The 19,686-nt window shown below is 40.1% G+C and overlaps 1 protein-coding gene across 25 annotated transcripts in view; it reads right to left on the bottom strand.

The window, feature by feature from the left end:
- Positions 1-19,686, bottom strand: part of LOC135698378 (protein muscleblind-like) — an 847,806-nt gene that overhangs the window by 145,413 nt on the left and 682,707 nt on the right. The gene's annotated exons all lie outside the window — the stretch shown is intronic.

Here is a 19,686-nt window from a genome sequence, read left to right as displayed (position 1 = left end):
GACTGGCGTAACTGGTATTGTAAACAATGGCTTTAACCACCGATATATAGCGCATGAAATCTTTAATTTGCAAACAAGCTATACCCACTGTTAAGGAATAACTCTCCAACCTGATTTTTTTCTTAAACTGTTTAGTTTGTATTACTTCTGCGTGAAGTTAATGATTTACATAGATGAAGATGCTAAGCGTCAAATAATAGACTTAGAGTGGTCCATATACGATAGATGGAGGAGATGAAAGTATAGTTTGGTAAAGAGAGATGATCAACCTGATGCGTACCTTCCTCAAAGTTGTCCTTGCTCGCTTTCTACTATCTATATACATTTTTCACACTGCCGTACTCTAACGGAACTATCAACCCTATACTTTCATCTCCTCCATCTATCATATAAAATTACCACTTTAAAACTGTTATTTGACGCTTAGCACCTTCAACTATGTAAACTGTTTGTGTTGTTAGTTTGCGCGATTAAGCTTTAACTTGCGTTACAAAACAGTTACGCCCTATTCCTAATTAGTCTGGATCTAAGAAATTGTTCTGGATTTCGGATCTTGATATTCACATGATCGTTGAAATCTTTTTCGATAACTAGACTGATTTTTTTAACCCTCCATTACGTCAAGTGAGATATATAACTGTATTAATTAAATATTTTTGATTCTACAAATCATCTCGCAAATCTGATATACAGAATCAACAAGTAATTTTCAAGGAATAGGGTTATTGTCCCTAATATTAACCGTAGAGCTTCATGGAGCTCCAATATATTATGTGGGATACATATATGTAATGACAAAGTATTTCGAGGTCTCAAATGAAGCTTAGATCTTGAAGCGCGTAAATGGTCAAGAAAGTCATCGTATCAAGATCAAGAGTCTTGATTTAGAATACTAATCCGTAGCGCTTGGTAGAACCACAAAACATCATGTGGTTGAGTAAACAAAATATAATTGATTCTTAAAATCATCCTGAAGTTCGGATCTTGATGTTCTATAGACTCAACGACGTGTTGAACGGTGTCCTATATTTCGATTTGTAAGAGTGAGGTTGCGGTGCTGATTTATTGATTGATGATAAATAGTTTTGTTCAACTTCTTCTTCTGAGAAAGCGGTCACGCTTACCACTACACCACCAGCGCCGGCCTATGCAAGTCACTTGACCGGCGCTAACGATCGGAGGATAGTCGAGATGTAAATTAAAAACTATTTTCTCCTAAAATAACACTGGTCATCTCTAAACCGATGATCGATGATGTTCGGGGACAGCCGCTAGGGCATTGATAATTACTCTTATTACTTACTCAACTTACACAGTGATTCCTATAATCTCCCATACAGCCTGGCATCTTACTCCATATCGGCTGTTCTTAAACTCCGACCAGTATTATCCTCGAATTAAATCCCGATCAAGAATATCCAGCTGCTTTCACGTCATTCACGACATAAGATTTAATCAACACGACTCTAAGCAAACATTTGACAGATTATCCAAACTGGATTGCAATTAAAAGTTAATCTGAGGTGAAGCTTACTGCCATTACTGTAGACCTATTGGGATGGTAAACAACTCTTCGTGTCTACCTGTAGACTCAAAGGGTTGTTTACCATTCCAATTGTTCCTTCCAGTTTTAGCTATTTTTGGTTTCTCTACTGGATGGATGATCGGCATAACAATAGGCAGCGGTCGCAGTCTCCAGTGGATACCAGGGTTGTAGTTTAAGGAGACGATGGTGTCACTTCTCAACAACATGAACAACAGAGTTTTTGAGCTTCATAATAGCAGCAAACCAATATCATATTAAGCTATAACATAAATATAAGAATTAAAAAGCTACAGTACGGATTCAACAAGTCTTGAACTCAGTTCGTTTGCGTGACTGTCTCGTGTACTGACCACTCAGCTATATCTTCATGATGAAGGTAGGAGGAAAAAAGACCCACAGTTTCTTAGTTTGTCAACGTTATACTTTTCAAAGACGAAAATAAAGCAGATCGTGTGTCGCGTATAAAAAGGGCAATTTTAAAAATGATTAAAAATATCTCAATTTGTTATGGATAAGATATTCTCGTTAGCGTACGATATATTATTGTTATTATTATTATTATTATTATTAAGTTTATGTTGGTATTCTTTGTAAATTCACTAAGTAATCGAACTATCAGCTAATCCCAGGGGATCTCCCAGATGGTGATACATAGCAAATTAATATCAAAGCTTGCAATCATATTGCAAAGAGCTATTGGTTTACTATTCTATAAATTAAATCAATAACAGAGTAATAACTCCTTCTGTTATCATAACTCAAGTTGTTATTGTTATGTTATTTTTAAATATTTATTTTTGTTTTAGAAATATCATTATTCTTTCTTCTTATTAGTATTTAAAGCTTATTACTTATCGCATATTAGCTTATTGTGTGCTCCCAACTTAGTGTTCTAAATGCACTTCCACAGTTATTAATTGAGAGCTTTAGACGCCTGTACCATTTTTGTATTAGTGAAATTGTGTGGCAAGTACAATTTATACTCTATGCCCGAGAAATGTTCCAATCCGCAAAATTCCTAGACTGAACCGGGAATCGAACCCAGCCACTTCCAGCATGGTCTTACTTTGTAGCTGCACCTTTTCCGACTGAGCTAAGGGAGGCCTTAAATATCATAACAATATCAAATTATGCTCTGATAGCAGAATAAGCTTTTAACATGATATAGCACACAACTTGCCAATAACATAATAAGATATTGATAGTAAATCAAGCGTAAGCGTACTATCTAGCATAAAGCAGGCTTTGTCCACATCAGCATTTTTTTTAGGAAAGCACCAATGTTCTATCTAGTATGATACTCAAGATATTCGTCTGATCACTGTGCTAGAACTTTCATACAATTTCCCCTCAACATATTTTTAGAGAATTTACTACCTAAGCTTTTAAAGTAAATGTCTTTTCTACTCTGTCCAACTTCAAAAGCAAAGTTCGAACCCAAACGCAAGAACGTTTTCTTTCTCTCTTTGAAGTGATGCTTTCACAAAGATAGTTTGATGAGTTTTTCCACTTGGGCGGAAGACGCTGGTGGTCTATTCGTTTGATACATTTGCTTCTTTTTCACGTAGTTTCCTTTTTGTTGCTCTCGTTCACACTCACCGTTGATCCCAGAACTCGTTCTTTCTTCCGGAGTTTTCATTTGAAACGAAGCAAAAGGTGTTTACTCTTCCGGAAACGAACCCACATTATTTGATGGCGTCGGCTGCTGGTGGTCGATTCCGAACCAACAACCGTGTGTGTGACCCAGCTCGAGTTCGTTTTGGTTTTAAGTTCCTATGCTTGCTCTTTCTTCTTTTTCTAGGCTTTTTACGATTCTATAGCGAGCGTTTTGGTACTTCTCAAATTAGTGTTCTAGATGCACTTCCACCGTTATTAATTGAGAGCTTTCTATACTAAACAAAGCACGAATTTGTATATTGTTTGGCAAGCACAAAGATACTCTATGCCCAGGGATGTCGACAAAATTTTCAACCCAACAGATTGCCTCAACCGGACCGGGAATCGAACCCACCGCCACCGGCTTGGTTATACCGTCCCTTTACTTTCAGGGTATTCAATTTTGTTAAAGTATTGCATTTGTTCGGAATTTTCCTCCGGTCAATATTAAGCCGATCATCGGCCTTCCCTATTCCCCGATTGCGAGTGATACAAGCTGTTGCTAGTGCCGGAAGCGTATGGCCAACTCAGAAACAATGAACAAACATCCCACATTTCCCATCCGTCGAATACAAAATTACGAAAGAACCCTTTAACACAAGGCTTCGAACCTTTCTGTCACAACTGTCACTTCTGGCACATCAAATCATAAATTTTTCAGTTCCATTAGGTCCCTCAACAAGCGCACACACACAGGGTATGGCACTTTCTGCACCATGTCTCTCTGCTCACATAATTTTTTATTTCCCTTTGTCTTCACCGGTTGGTCCTACACAAAAGGCACAAACTTGACTCCTTTCTCGGTTGAGCCGCAAACAAAATGTCCCCAACTTGCTACTATCCCGTTGTCAGCCAACCGATTGATGGCAATATGATCGATATGGATTCCTGTCACGTCGCCGAATGTCAGTGAAAATTGAGGAAAAACTACGACGAGGACAATTTTTCAAAAGCCCTTCTCCCGGTCTGCCGTTCTCGTTCGTCCGGAAGGAGGCTCAGATTGGGGTTGCTCAAAGCGGTGTGGTCTCACATCGGAACTACTGTCGGTAGGTACCTGCACGCATTCCAGGAACATTATCATCCTGTTCGCGTGCATCATTCCGAAGGACATTGAAAAAAAGAGGACAGAATCCTTCGCAAAGAAAATAATAATAACGGAAACCTCTCCGGTCGGTCCCCGTTTCCCAGAACGAAGGAAAGCGTAAACGAAAGGACATGACTTGACTAGAAATTTTTGGATTTTACGCTCACTGTCCCACGCCCCGTCGGCGCTCGCTATCTATTGCTTTGCCCTCCGGAGGGGTCTTCTTCCTGCTATTATTATCATCATTATCGTAGATTCAATCAATGAACTCTGCCCTGCTTGGTGTTCGAACGAAATGGCATGTGTGTGAGTGCGAATGAAGAAATGGAAGATTTTTTTCGTTTTGCCATTGTTTAAAAAAGTCAATTTTCCATCCCTCCCCTGTGCACCTACAGCCACACACAAATGCTCGTAGGTGGCAAACCAATCGCCAATGATTCGGGACTGGCGTGGCGAGGAATGTGCTAAAAGGAAAACTTTTCATAATAAAGCTGATCACGCCATCAATGAATGGCTCTTCAAACCCCTCTCCCCTCCCTTTCAGCGCACACTCACTCGTTGTCGCTGCTGCTGTGCATTGTGTTCGACGGGCTGAACTATCGAGAGCAATATGAAGAAAAATCGGTGCAAAGTTTAAGGTACTCGTTCCGATCCTGACCATCGGGATCACGATGATGACGATGAGTCTCCTTTAAAGGAGCTGATGGAAGTCACCATTTTACCAAGTTTTAATAGATTTTCCAATTGATTGAATTTCATTTTTGGTTTTGCTTCATTTGGATCTAGGGGGCAATTTTGGGGGGTCTCCCGATGGTGTAGTCAGTAAAGGCGTGACGTATCAGGTTGCAAGTGGCAGGTTCAATGCCCGATTCGGTAAATAATATTCATGGATTGAGAATTCAGTTCACATTCTCGGGCATTTGCCACTCAGAAAAAAAAAATCTGAATTTTAACCATCACGTAAAATCTTCCTTCGTTTAATTTTGAGCTAAAGTTGGCAAAAACAACGAAATTGTTTGCAAGCTTGTATGGAACGTTGCAACATATTGCGCTTAAATTTACATGAAATATCGTGTAAATTTCTGTCAAAAGTTGCGTTTACAACGTTTGAGTTAGATATTTTTTTTAGAAAGTTTTAGTTAGGACCTACATATCATCCAAGAAAAAGAAGATAAACATTTTTTCCTTGATGGTTCGCACAAAGCAAAAAAATTCTGAATTTTAATTGTGATGTAAACTTTCATTCACGTAAACTTGTAATTCATTTCACGCAAAGGAGCAACTTGTAAGCAATGTTGTTTGCAAAGATTGGCTTTTGTATACAATATTTGCAACCTTTCATGAAATGTCTCAGAACTTTATACGATTTAGAATATAAACTTATATGATATGTAACGCTCCATTTATGTGCATCATATTGAACAGAAATTGACACACTTCCCGGACGAGGGACGCGCTACATTAGACGAGGGTTGGACGAATGAATTGTAGTTGTGGATTATGGATATGCACCTACGCCATGGTTTTAACATCATTCGGAAAATATAACGTCGATTTGGGCGTTTTCAGGAGTATTGGTTTTTCAAACATTTCGTCTTTTTAAATCCATTTGAGTTTTAAAGCAAGTTTGGCATTAATAAGGATATTTTGCTTTTTGTTTTTCTTCTTCTTTATTTTAGTGAGCCGTTGGCTAGTTCTTCACTAAACATTTTGAAAAATTTCAAGCTGTTTTTTAAAGATATGTTTTGCCATTTTTACGGTAAATTCAATCTGCAGTAAGTTTAGGTGCTCTGAGGCTGACATATACGAGCGTCAATTTTGACATAAAATTTAGTCATAACAGATGCAAAATTCAGCTCAATCAAACGTACTTTTCGACGAGCGTAGAACTTTTCACATTAGATGTTTGTTTACGTCTCATCTTTTAAGTCAAAGATGAATTCCATTACTTGTAAAATTAGTTATTTCTAAGTGTGTAAACCTCCCAAGTAACAGTTTTGATTTGATGAGGGTTCTATAGACCATGGCTTAGATTCGATCACCGTTCGAAAAGTTCATGTAAATTTAAGCGCAATATCGCATAAATTATCAATATTGTATGCAAGCTTGTAAACGATTTCACTGTTTATGCCAAGTATAGCTCAAAAATAAAACGAAGGGAGATTTTACGCGATAGTTAAAATTCAAACAGACTAGTAAATACAAACATTTGTTTGCTGCATGTGAGTGGTTTGCCAGAACTGTAACTGGTGGTACCATTTCCGTGTGCTAATGTCAACACTGAGTGCATAGTATAAAAATAATTTTAATATCACATCAAAGCGGAAGCACTTCAATCGTGTCGGAAATATGGTGTAATATTACTTGCCAAATAGGCCAAAATTATCATTAAGTGTATGAACTGACATCACGCTACTTTTACTGCATTTGTTTATTTGTGTGGTCATACAAATTACATGAGATTTCGACATGATTGAAGTGCATCCTCTTGTATGTAATATTAAAATTTATTTTTTGCTGTGTGTGGAATTTTGAGAACGACTAGTGCTAGGGCTAGAAAAAGTCAATATTTGGATAGTCTGGATGAAAAGCGGTGGAAAACTCATGCATAGTGAGCAGTTTATTGCTCGGAAGTATGAATTGCTAACCAGAATGCAGCCCAGCAACTAAAGCCCTCCAGCAAAAGAATGGGCAACTGAAGCCAGAAATCTAAAACAAAACCTTGTTCTAATTGAGCAAAGCAATGCATTTTGACAGTTCGTTTGGAACAGTTTTTGGCAGACGCCCATACTTTTACTAGAAGGCTTTAACCAAAGATGAATACTAAGATGAAACTGTCGGAAGAAAAACTTTCTATTTTAGTGTCTTCTTTCACGGTCCCTTTCATCCAATGAGAACCCCCCGTATTCAAGGTAATTTTGTGGTTTTGCTGCCCCCTCGGAAGAGATGAAATTTTGCGCTCATTTTTATCAAAACAATCACACCAAAATCAGAGATGTCCCATTTTTTAATTACTCGATTAACAACTAATCGATTATTTTTTGTTCGCTGTGCTGCCATTTTTCCACCAGAGAGAGTGCAGCACATGTTTGAAACGATCGGTGATGATCCTGTGGAGATGTTAATGCTTATATCGGCATGATCTAACCGATTATAAATAGTTTACTTTTCGGTTCGTTAATCGATTAAACGATTATTCGAATGAAAATCGGACATCACTAGATGAATGTGAAACGTCATTTCAAATATAAGGCCGTTCATAAATAATGATACAATTTGAAAGGGACCGGTGCTAATCACAAATTACGTCTCCATGGTAACTGAAATAAACACGAGTGTTCACCGGTTGCTTTAACTGCATCCTGGTTATCGAGGTCGTCGGGTTTCCTTTCAACTAATTCGTCAGCCATAAACCGCGCAAATATTTCGCATCTACGCCACACACAATCCAATCTGCTATTCGACTTGTACATCAACCTGTTGGCCAACACATCTAAAACACATGGAGGTGTGTGAGACTTCCCGATACACAAGGCAACCAGGGGCCTCATTTCTCAAGTCGAAACAATAAATGCAAGCGAGGATTGGAGTTGATCAGCAGGATAAAGGTTTTTAAAGAGCAGTAAGATGAAGAAATGAAGCGAATATAAGGGTCAGACGCAGGTGTACGTACTCAGCTCGAAAGTAACGGTCATCAGCTAGTGGCACTTTAGGATACCATAACCTGGAAAACCAGGGAAAACCGGGAACAGGCAGCGATCCAGAGGCGGAAGGCAGAGATAGAAAGAAAGAATCAGTGTTTTTAGCGACGCCGGTGGTGTAGTGGTAAGCGTGATTGCCTATCACCCCAAAAGGGCTGGGTTTAATCCCAGTCGGCACCGGCGGGATGTTCTGAGGCATAAAATCTCTGATCACGCCTTCCTTCGGTCACCGGTTCATGGTTGATGGGTCGATAGGTAGAGTTCAGGTGTGGGAGCTGCCTTCCTTGCGTCGGTAGCATTGGTGCTCAGCACGGAAAACAAACCAAGGAAAAAAAAAAGAATTAGTGTTTTCGAGCTACGGATCAACAGCTACAGTCCCAATTAGTAGCCCCCGGCAACACGAGCAAGAAGCAATTCGTCTTCTGAGTCTGGTGGAGAATGACTACTAAGCGTTACGCGACGAACTTCAACAGATGTCAGACGATATCATCATGGTCCTCCTTTTCACCCTTCGTAAATCATGGTTTTCCAGGTAGTCAGTGGAGCTTTCGGTCACTTAGGGTCATCTGTCAAACCCCGTCCTGCTACACGAACTGTTCAACAAGCTACCAGCAACGGCGAAGTTTATCTGGGTGTTCAGAACAGCTTCCAGTAGAGTTCAGCGATTGCATGGCGTAAAACAGCTTGTCAGCATTCCACTGAATGTTGGAAGAGAAGATCGAAGCAAGCCAAAGGACAAATCATTCGAAAACGTGTACATGGCAACGGGACCGGATCAATCAAAACATGACAAACAACAATCTAGATCGAAAAATTGGGAAACGTAGCAGCTAAAATATGCAAGTACAAACAACAAGTTCTGTTCAGTTTGCAAGGTCGATGGCCACCAAATTCGAAATTGTGTATCTTTCAAAGAACTTGAAATGAACGGTCTATGGAAGTCGGTTAAGGCAACAGCAAACTTTGCGCACTATGTCTCACATCGAATGCACGATGACTGTGTAAGGTGAAGTTTGGGGAGCACTTCGAGCCACTTGTCGAATCGAAATCTGTCGAAGGATCTACGAGTGCGATGGTTACAGTACATCGCCAGCTTAACTCATCAATCCTCTTCCGGATCATCCCAGTTATTTTGATCGGTCAAAGAGGTCAGGTCAACACTTTTGCATTCCTGGATGCCGGATCATCGGTGAGTCTCGTTTAACGGTCGATCGCAAAGGCATTGGGTGCTGAAATATAATAGTTGTATTCTTAATGGACAGAGGGTGTCAACTAGAAGATTTTCTGGACGTTGGATTTTGAAAAATACCAGGAATACTGATAGGACTGAGTAATACCCATCTTTTAGTCACTCTGAAATTACGAGAAGGAATGTCAATTGATCGTGTCTAAATCTAAAATTGGCTGGGCATTATGTGGAAGTTTACTCAAGCCAGAAATGATTACGTCTGCCACTTTTTCGATGTTCAGCGTCAAGGTAGCAGTTGTCCCTACCGTGAAAGGGTTAACAGAACAGCGGGCGTACACTTATACACAACACATTACCTATGTGGTTTTAAATGCAAGGTAGTATTATTCACGGAAATTTTGTTTTTGTTTTCCGACCAATTTGGCATTTAAAAGCTATTTTGGCCTTTTAGCGTTTCAAATTATTTCAGCCATTCTACGCTATTTTGGCATTTTAAGGCAGTTTTTAGCCTTTTTCATGTCTTTCCTTTTTTGTCCTTCAAAGATTAGCGTTTCAAGATGACTAGGTATTTTCAGAAAATTTGGTGATTTTTTAGCTTATCTATTCATTTTGTTTCTCATTCTCTTTTATTTTTTTCTGGCAACAGCTCATTTTGATGACTCTTCTGTTGTTTTACGATGTGTGAAGATAATTTTGCGGGTATAATTTGCATTTCTAAATTTAAATCGCAAACAACAAATGTTTGAGATTCGCTGCCTTATAAAAAATATTGAGAATATTAAAAAATGCAATGGTTTTAATCATTCTCATTTAATCATTACATTCCAACCCCTACAGCAAAAATGGAGACGGCCCCGGAATGGTGGTTAGCATCCATACCTCTCACGGGAAAGTCACAAGTTCAAATCTCATCCCCGGACAAGTCACGAATGACCCAGAAGTGTTAAAGCAACCGAAAAAAAAGTTTGTGGGAATTGAATCGCCACACCGTCACACACATGTTCATGCAATTCAACACACTAGCTTAATTATGCTAATCGAAAACAAGACAGTGAATCCGGTCATAACCGAATTAGGAATATTTTTCACCTAAATAACAAACAGAAATAGAAACCACCGCAGCTAGAACTCAATTTGCCGGCATCGATTTCGTATTAAAAATGCATCAAAAACAAACTACGAAACGGAGTAGCGTTTTCCATCTCGCCGTTGTCCTTTTCCCCTCATCTGCATCATCTTGAGTCAAATGAGGAAAGAGGAAAAAAACCAAACTAAAATAATAAAATCAACAACAAGCAAAGCAGAATAGCGTAGTCTGAGGCCAGAAAGCCAATGGTTCGGAAGCATCAAATATTTAGAACTCTATTCGGCCAACGTGCGCTGGATGGGCTTCCCGAGCTGGGTCGGTCAATCGAGAAGAAGAAAAACAACCGATGACCGTTTGAAACCCACACCATGACCTGCCTCGAAGGGGTGTGCGGGAAGGTGAAAATGGGGAAATAGTGACGGCAGACAATTTCTTCGTTTTCGCAAATTGTTGATTAGAATACAAATGAAAGTTGGAGCCAACGAGGACTAAGACGACGACCACGGTGACGACCACGGCGACGACGGTAGTATCATTCCGGAAGACGACAGCTGCCTCTCCCTCGGTAGTGGGGCTGTTCATAGACTACGTTAACGTTTTAGAGATGGGGGGGGGTCGGCGAGTGTCTACGGTTTTATACAAATCTTCGTCTGCCTACGCGAGGAGAGGGGGGTCAAAATCTCTCGAAATCGGTCTCCGTAGTTTATGATCAGCCCCTTTGTAGATCGACAAGAAGAAAACATTTGGCTCCTTGCTTGGAATGGAAATGGCAAGCTTGGTTCCTTGGTTGGTTGCTGGTTGTTTGACTCTACAGAAACGAAGCGACGAAAAACGAACATGAATAATTTACATACGACAGAGGAATATAAAAATGCTTTTTATATGATGATTTTTCTTTTATGCGGTTCCAAGACAAGGAGTAAGAATATTTTCAGAATTTTTCTACACCACGGTGAAGGATTCGTGCCCACCCAAATAACTGTTGACCGGGGTATTTTTGGCAGCTGTTTTGGTTGAATTGAAAGGTTTGGTATTGTTTTGGGCGGATTAGTTCCAAGGAACAACATTCCTTCCCTTGATTACTATTTTGTGGAATAACATTTTCAAGGTTCATTATTTTTTCACACTACAATTCCTGATCTACAATCTTAAAAAAAAATCCAAGTCTATGTACCCTCTCAATGATTGCAATTTCAATGAATACTGTTAATCTACAGCGTTCAACTAATTTACTGAAAACATGCAGAAAGTGAACACAGAACCAAATTTATCCAATTGCCCCTCAGCGATGATTGCACCCCATTGCACCGTTCTAACCAAAACAAACAAATCCATGAAAATGATTAAGACTAATGATGGAAAATATTTTCGACTCATTTCCATTGTGCATTATTGCAAAAGTTGAGCATATTCCCACTTTCAGCCACATCTCTATTGCCTCAAACCGAACCACACTCAGACGCACACACAAACTTTCCGTTGGCTTCTCGGAAAGACTTTCTCCCATTTTCGAACGGAATTCCCGATTTGAGCTGTGCTAAGCACTTTTCTGTGGCTGACCCGAACCTGAAAAATTTACCAGACTGTCGGCCATGAGCGGTGCGGTACCTAGGCTAGCGGACGAAAAAGGGCCAAAAGAAAACTTCACACTGAACTATAAATTCTCATATGGTGGAAATAAATTCAAACTTTTCTATTCCTGCACTTCCTGGGATGGGGTGCAATAAGCAGGCCGCACCACCACCTCCACTACCACCAGTCGGTCGTTCAGCCAGTGGAAATGCAGCTACGAATTCCGCAGCCGGGGTGGCATTTCGAAATAAGGTCCAAATCCCATGTGAATGATACATACACACACACATACATATATACAGCCGACCGTGAGCCCGGTTAAGTTCAGTTGGGGTTTGGTAGGGATGGGACGAGGCGTCAGGTTAGAAACCAGTGATGATGGGTTTTCAAGTGCTACAGGAAGTAGAGTGCATTGGAGTCTGGTGGGTGGGTGGTGATGAAGCTCACACGGGTATCATCATAGTCATAAATAAGCTCAGTTCAAAAGGTGAGAGGTTCGGGCCGGGAAAACCTGCTCGGTACATGACGACCGACTGCGGGTGTAGCGTCGTGTGTACATTTAAATAGGAAACGGAGAGAAACGGTATGGAATATGCCCCAGTTGGTTCCAGCGTTTTGAGCAAAAATAGAATTCGGTGTGATATATCACTAGAAGCATCTAATTTTGCCGCATCATCTGATTATTATACAGTGGGTGAGGAAGGTGCACTGTGCTCAGGAAGGGGTATGAATTATTTTGAGTTGTAGAGGTATTTTATTACACGGAATGTTTAGTTAGGAAACCATTGAAATGAGTGATAAAATATTGTAACATTCACCGCAAACGGAATATTTATGTTGGAATGTGTGCCATATTTTCTTGAAATAAGAAAATCTTTAGTTTAATTTAGCTGGTAACAGCATAACATTTTAAAGATTCACTGAAAAATCTGCCTCTGGTTGTGCGCCTTCGGCTTGGCAAATAAATTACGCCAAAAACAACCGGTTCACACCTTAGTCAACGAACTTGGGCGCACGCACAGCAGGCTTTTAACGCTCGTTTGAGGAAAACAATCCAATCTCCCGGGCTAAAATCCTATTACAAAGTTTAATTGACGAGCAGAAAAACGCTTGTAAAAAGGGAACAACGGCAGCCGGAGGCTCGTCTTTGTTTTCTTGTTTAATAATTCATTCACAAAATATTTCTAGCGCGACGCGTTTCCACCGATGACTGTCTTCTTTTTGGCTATCTCGAGCGCGAGCAGAAGGTGCGGTTTTCCCCGGAAGGCCTCGAGGGAAATAAATGCTCCCGCACCTCGGTGGTGTTTATCCCATCTTGACACTGTCTTCCCGCTCTTGGGTGGAATATTTTTCGTGGAAGATCCAAAGTGCTACCACCATCAGTTTTGCACTTTGTTTTGATATTGTTATTACTGAATTCAAAATGTTTATGCTTCCAGTCGCGCTTATCGCGCTCAAAAATCAAAGTCATTCATCCTTGCACAGTGCTGGTAAAGAAAGAAATCCTTTCACCAAAGTGTTGCTACTTTCCAGTGGTGCTTTTCAAACGCTGTGATGTGGATAATTTGTGATTTAATAGCAATTGACATCTGAATTGCTCTTCGCCCCAACTGTACTGAAAGCCCCTTTTCATGGCACTCCAAGCTGGCATATGCTGATGTGTATACAAAGTCTACCCCTCCTTGATACCGTTCTAAAAGGTACATCGTTTCTGGTTGATGATGCAAGGCGGTCATCAACGTATACTTTGCCTACACTAACTGGGTAGATACATAAGTCACATGCCGCCACTACCGTTTAGATTATGTAGAAAGGTGGCTTCGAGGAAGCAGACGTAAGCAATGACATACACGCAATTGAGTTTCAATACCTACTGGAATTGGTCCGGATTGGTTTAGTGACTTAATCGATTTTAACACCTTCTGATTGGTTTACACACTAGGATGAATAGCGGGAGAATCAGGTATCAGTTCACACTGGCCACAACAACGTAAAATTGTATCAAAATTCAACTTTTTAGTCGTTATACATAATATTGTTCTGTCTTATGAGTTTCTGAGAATTTTCTCCAAGCATAGTTTTATTAGATAATTATCTCCCATTAAAAGCATGCTTACTACTTTGAGAATTCGAAAAGTATGGCCAATTAGCTAAAAAACGGCCGTTAGCCCATGTTGAAACCATTTGCATTGGATTCTTGAGATTTTTTTCTATTCAAAATCAAGTAAAGATTTTTGGAGTTTGTATGCGAAAATCGCCCAAAACCCAAACTTGCCCAAGATGAAACCAGTTCTATTCGAGTTCTGAAACTTTTTGCTGTAAGAACAACCATATTTGATCAAGTTCCAGGAGTTTTTGAATTTTGATACATTTTTACGATTTTGTCCCCAGTGTGCAGTGCGATGTTTGAAGGAAGGTTTGTTCCGAGTGAATTGATTTCAATGGGGCGTGGACTATCGGTGCTGCTACTTATTTGAAGCTTATTGACTCGTTTCAGTGATTTGTTACGATTTAGAGTTGATAAACTGAAAGTAGCGGTGCCGGTGGTGTAGTAGTAAGCGTAATTACCTCTCACCCAGCAGGCCTGGGTTCAATCCCAGTTGGCGCCACCGGGATGTTCTGAGGCATAACATCTCTGATCACGCCTTCCTTCGGAATGGAAGTAAAGCCGTAATGCTAAATAATGTTTCGACAATGATCAATTCCCCATACATTTTTGTATGGCGTCCTTATATTTATTTCCGAAGGAGAAATTTACAATTCCAATTATTTCTCCTACGTACATGATGCAATTGGTTATTTATTAGGCTCATATTGTAGAATCATAATGTGGCTTCCAAACGTACATGATATAGAGTTTTTCTGATTCTTAAAATTGGGAGGAGCCATGCTTTTTAAAGTGTCCTTATATTAATTTCCACTAGTGTATTAGACTAGAATCATTAAAAGATTATTCATGATCCAGTTGTAGCTGGGCTGGTTCGAAATTGAGTTTAAAATTGTGTAATAATTGTATGAAGCGATTCGTTTTTTTTTCTAGTGGTCACTTTAATACTTCAAATGTGAGATTTGAGTTGCCATGATCCTGAAGAGCAACTTGTCTCGAAACTGTGGCTGTAATTCCAATGACATTCGTGAATAAAATTGACGGAATTGGACGACTTAAAAAAATGATTCGGTAACTTTGCATTTTCAGGACATCGATTGTTGGTCTTACGTATTTACAAAACGGATATTAGATCAAGTGCATTTTGAGAGAGGTATGGAGGAATTCAAAAGCAAGTAAACTAGGCTAGGACAGATCGAAGTCTTTTTAGAGACGCCTCCATATAGGTCAAAAGCGGATTATGAGGTTTTATTCACGGATCTTCTGGTGGAAATTTAGAAGGCTTCAAGCACTGAAAAATATGCAAAAATCATCAAATCCGTCTGAAAGTCTTCAATCTTCAACGCTTGGGAATTAATGCACATCACCAAAGCACAGGAACCGTTGAAGAAATATCCCATCACATCTTGCCTGTTCAAATTATCATAGTTGAGAATTCAGTAGCATCTCTTCTCGTTTCGGACTTGTACGAAAAACGTATGAAGGCCTTTTGTAATCAGTTGGAAATTGTCCCGTAGATGTACAGCATCACACCTGAAACTGGTCGCCAGAAAGGTAATTTTTAATCTGCAATAACGTTGTAAGAACGATAAGTGGTGTGTCTGGTCTTGCATCGTGTTTTGCGAGTGATTATTTGGCTTCTTTTATCTAAGAAATATAAAAAACATATTTTTCACGGATCATTTCTCCCAAAACAGAATTAAAGTCACAAAAACGCTATTTTTAGGTCGCGTTGTCACGTTCGAAGATTCTTACTTCTACACGCAAAGCAAACTTCTCTTACATCAAATTTAAGGTTGAACTTATTACATCCTCTGCACATGTTTCATATAAAAAATGTAATGGCAGATCTTGCAATGGACTGGCTGTAGCCTTCGCTCCATGTTGTAAACTATGCCAGTAGCGAAACGACACTAGATGATTTACTTTAAAATTTGAATGCCTCGCGAGTAACGCCACTCAACCTTGCGTAGTTTCTCCCAACGCCGAGTCTAGGGAAACCTTCGGGAAAGTTGGGGAAAGAGAGAGTGTGGCTACACCCGACTTTGAACGAAAGGCCAACGATCAGAATAATCTCTCGCATTACCGATCTCGTTCGAAGAAGTTCGCGGGAAAATCGAACTTCCGTTAAGTTCGGCCGAGGTCACCTTCCCTAATCTGAGGGTCACGGTTTCGCTTCACTTTCGTCCGAACCGCAGATTCCAGTGGAAGTGTGTCGTTTTGTTCGCGTTATTGTATAGTTTTGTATAGTGAGTTTAAGCAACGTGGTTTTACTTTGTACTTAAATTCTAATTTCTCGTTGATTGTTTGGTTTATGTTGTAATTATGTTGTTGTCTTCCGCGTGGTCGGAATTTGACTTTTATGTTGCGTACCTCTTTTGCTGCAGCTCCGGAATATAAGTGAAACTACCGATGAGGAGAACTTGAAGTGGAACGTCGTTTAGAGTTTTTTTTACTCTCTTACTGTTTCGCAATAGGGGTTTCTACTCGATCAAATTCGGTAGTAGTCAAGCTGGCTCGATCTCTTCTCTCTAGGAAAATTCTCACTTGGACTCGCCCTGAGTCCATCCGGGCAAACTCAACGTGGCCTGTGGTCTCCTTTACCGAAGTGGCTCTTAAGCCACAGGCTTAACCAAAATCGGCCAGTGTCGGCTACACTGCAGCGTACAAGCAAGTATTTTCAGAATGCATATTTTTGTATAAAACCTTAACGAGATGATTTTCTAAACGCAATGCATTTGAGAAAGCATTCTTTGTTCGAAAAATAAGCAAAATAGGGCAGAGAACTAATTTGGCCTAATCGCCCATTTTGGGTCTATCGAGCAGACAACTTCAAATAAATCCATGATTTCAAAGTTAACAAGTCAATTATGCGTTTGGTACGATACTTAAGTTAAAAGCTACGAAACGAAGTCAATGAGAACGCGTGATATGAAGGTTTGCACCCATTATTCCCAAAAACAAAAAAAGCGCTCCGACCTAATCAATTTTTATCTTGAACCGAGGCCGAAGTGAATTCATTGGGGTTCCAATGCGTTAGGCCGAGTTTAGAATCCGTAAGCTGAGTTTGGCATCAAGAAGCAGTGTTAGACTTTTGACAATATCTCAACGATTGGTTATTGCATATCGCATATTAGCTTATTGCGTGCTCTCAACTTAGTGTTCTATCTAGATGAATTTCCACAGTTATTAATTGAGAGCTTTCGATGCCTGTACCATTTTTGCATTCGTATAATTGTGTGGCAAGTACAATCATACTCTATATGCCCAGGGAAGTCGAGACATTTTCCAACACGAAAAATTCCTAGACCGGACCGGGAATCGAACCCAGCCACCTCCAGCATGGTCTTGCTTTGTAGCTGCGCCTTTACCGACTGAGCTAAGGGAGGCCCTTACGGTACATACGGAAAGGTAAATAAATTTAAAAGCCATCAGTAATAATAACATTCCGTTTGGTGCTAAACTGCGCTAGATTAAGAAAGACTAAATGTGGGTTGTGCTAAATAGGCTGGAAATGGGGTAGTTAACCCTACCTATAGTTTTTTATATTATATTTTAAGTTTTTAAGAGATTATTTTTTCACTTTTGAACACAAATTTGTGAATTTTTTATCAGTGTATATTTTTTATGTAAAGGAATTTCTGTTTCCTACAACTTTGCCTCATATGTCATTTCAATTAAATTAGCCATTTTCGTGCTATGATTTAGTGAAAAACATCGAATACTCAATTTTGAAATAATAGGCGTGAGTCAAAATGGTCGAATTCAACCACAAACTTGGTTCATTGCTCCAAGTGAACATTTATTCGAATTTTCATGAAATTCGAAGAGATAACAACTATCATTATTTTCGGTATTTGGCCTAGATAGTGATGAACGTGGTCTTCAGAAATCAGTCAAATAAAATTTACATATTCTTTTACGCTAATGGTTGTGGTTGGCTCCAGGTGTTTTACTAAAATTGCTCAATCTTCATATAGATTCTGTCAGTCAAGCTCTAAATTATACCCATAAGTTTTGGATACTTGACCAATCAGCAACGAAGATTTCAGAAAATTTCATGTACATTCGGACAAGTTTAACTCTTTGATTTTGATAGTTTTTATCCGGTACTGTAAGTCATGCAACACAACGAAGCCAACCTTTTCCATTTTGAGCTAGCTATATTTTTCTTTTCCTTCCCGCCCCACCGCCAGCCAACAGTCATTCATTACGACATACTAAAAGCGACAAATCCTGTCCCAAATTCCCATTCTTCCAGCAGCGACAACCGGAGTACAAAAAAAAACTCATCTCTATATTGCATAGGTATGTTCCTCCAATTTTGGTTCGTCACCTCCGCCGGTCGTGGACGGACTACCCGCCCACTACTCTTTCTCGGGAAAGGCATACCGATTATTTTTGCTATATTATGGGCTGCCCTATGACTCCGAAAAAGCGAGAGTGACTGTGTTATGTTGATGATAATACATAGACACGTGCACAGACCTCCAGAATGAGTGGTTTTACTGGCATTTTTGTCCGGACTTCAAAATGTTCACGTATTCCAACCCCCTTCCGTTCATGTCTCTCCGGGGAGCCTTCAGGTCCCGTAACTCGTCGGAGGTGCTTACTATTGTCAACTTTTTCGTATATGTGTTCTTATTCACATACACACACGAAACACAAAGAGGTCACAAACGGGATCAGTAAGTTTCCTGCCGTGCTAAATTTTCGTCTGTGTGGAAGGTTGTGTTTAAACCTGATGTACTCCCACGGGGGGTTTCTTCGCAGTGGGCAACAACAGTCTTCACCTACCTACATATATGCGGGAAGGGAAAGGAGGTGAAACAGAAACCGAGTGTCAGCCAAATTAGTCCAACGAGGATTAGACGAACTGTGTGAAGCGTTATCTTCTGGGGACATTTCCCCGTTTCCTCTTCATACCGGTGGTATTAACATTCGGGGCTGATGACGTGTACTCTTGCAGTAGTTACTATAGCAATGTGCCAGTGCGAATGTAGAGATTTATCAGATTCTTCCGCCCTCGTGCTGCTTCCTCCTTTGACTCTAATATACATAGCTATAACAGTTGCTCACGTGTACTATAAAACCTTATCGTTGGCTTTTCGTTTGGCTTCTGATTAGGTCATAATACGCACATCCAGCCAGGGAGAGTTAGACCGCGAGGAATGAAATTAGCAAGATGTCCTTCACCCAACTCTGCTAAGCAAGCAGCATATTGTATGCTGAACGTCGTCGTGGTCGTCGTCTCTCGGTCTGTGAACTCAGTGGCAAAGACCAAACACGAGCGTTAACAACGGTGGAATGATAGAGTCACACAAACACAAACATAAACGCCCTTCAGGATAAGCGCTCCGTCGACTTCCGAGAAACTTTAATATCTGCTTCGCACCATACAGCTTTACGTCCGTCCGGCACTGGCGTAGCTAACGGGAGGCCTAGGATGCCTGGCTCCTTCCAGAATTATGCAGCCCCCCCTGATTTTTTTATGATTCTATTACCGAGAATTTAAATTATATAAATCTTCAAAAAATTGTGGGGGTCTATATCATTCTAGCGGGGGCCACCCCCATTAGCTACGCCCATGCCGTCCGGCTCTCACTCTCTCTCTCTCTCTCTCTCTCTCTCTCTCGTTTCCAAACACTTGCAGCGAAACGTGAAATTTATAACCAAACTCAAAAGTCGTAATTATCATTAGAGGCTATAAATTTAAGCGTAATTATTTTCTTCTTGCGATATTT

Source organism: Ochlerotatus camptorhynchus, unplaced genomic scaffold, assembly GCF_037179485.1.
Source record: "Ochlerotatus camptorhynchus isolate MF236.1 unplaced genomic scaffold, CSIRO-AGI_Acam_v1.1 ptg000085l, whole genome shotgun sequence".
NCBI classification, from domain to species: Eukaryota; Metazoa; Arthropoda; class Insecta; order Diptera; family Culicidae; genus Ochlerotatus; species Ochlerotatus camptorhynchus.
The sequence above is the reverse complement of the archived record's forward strand: the minus strand, read 5'-3'. Positions and strand labels throughout refer to the sequence as shown.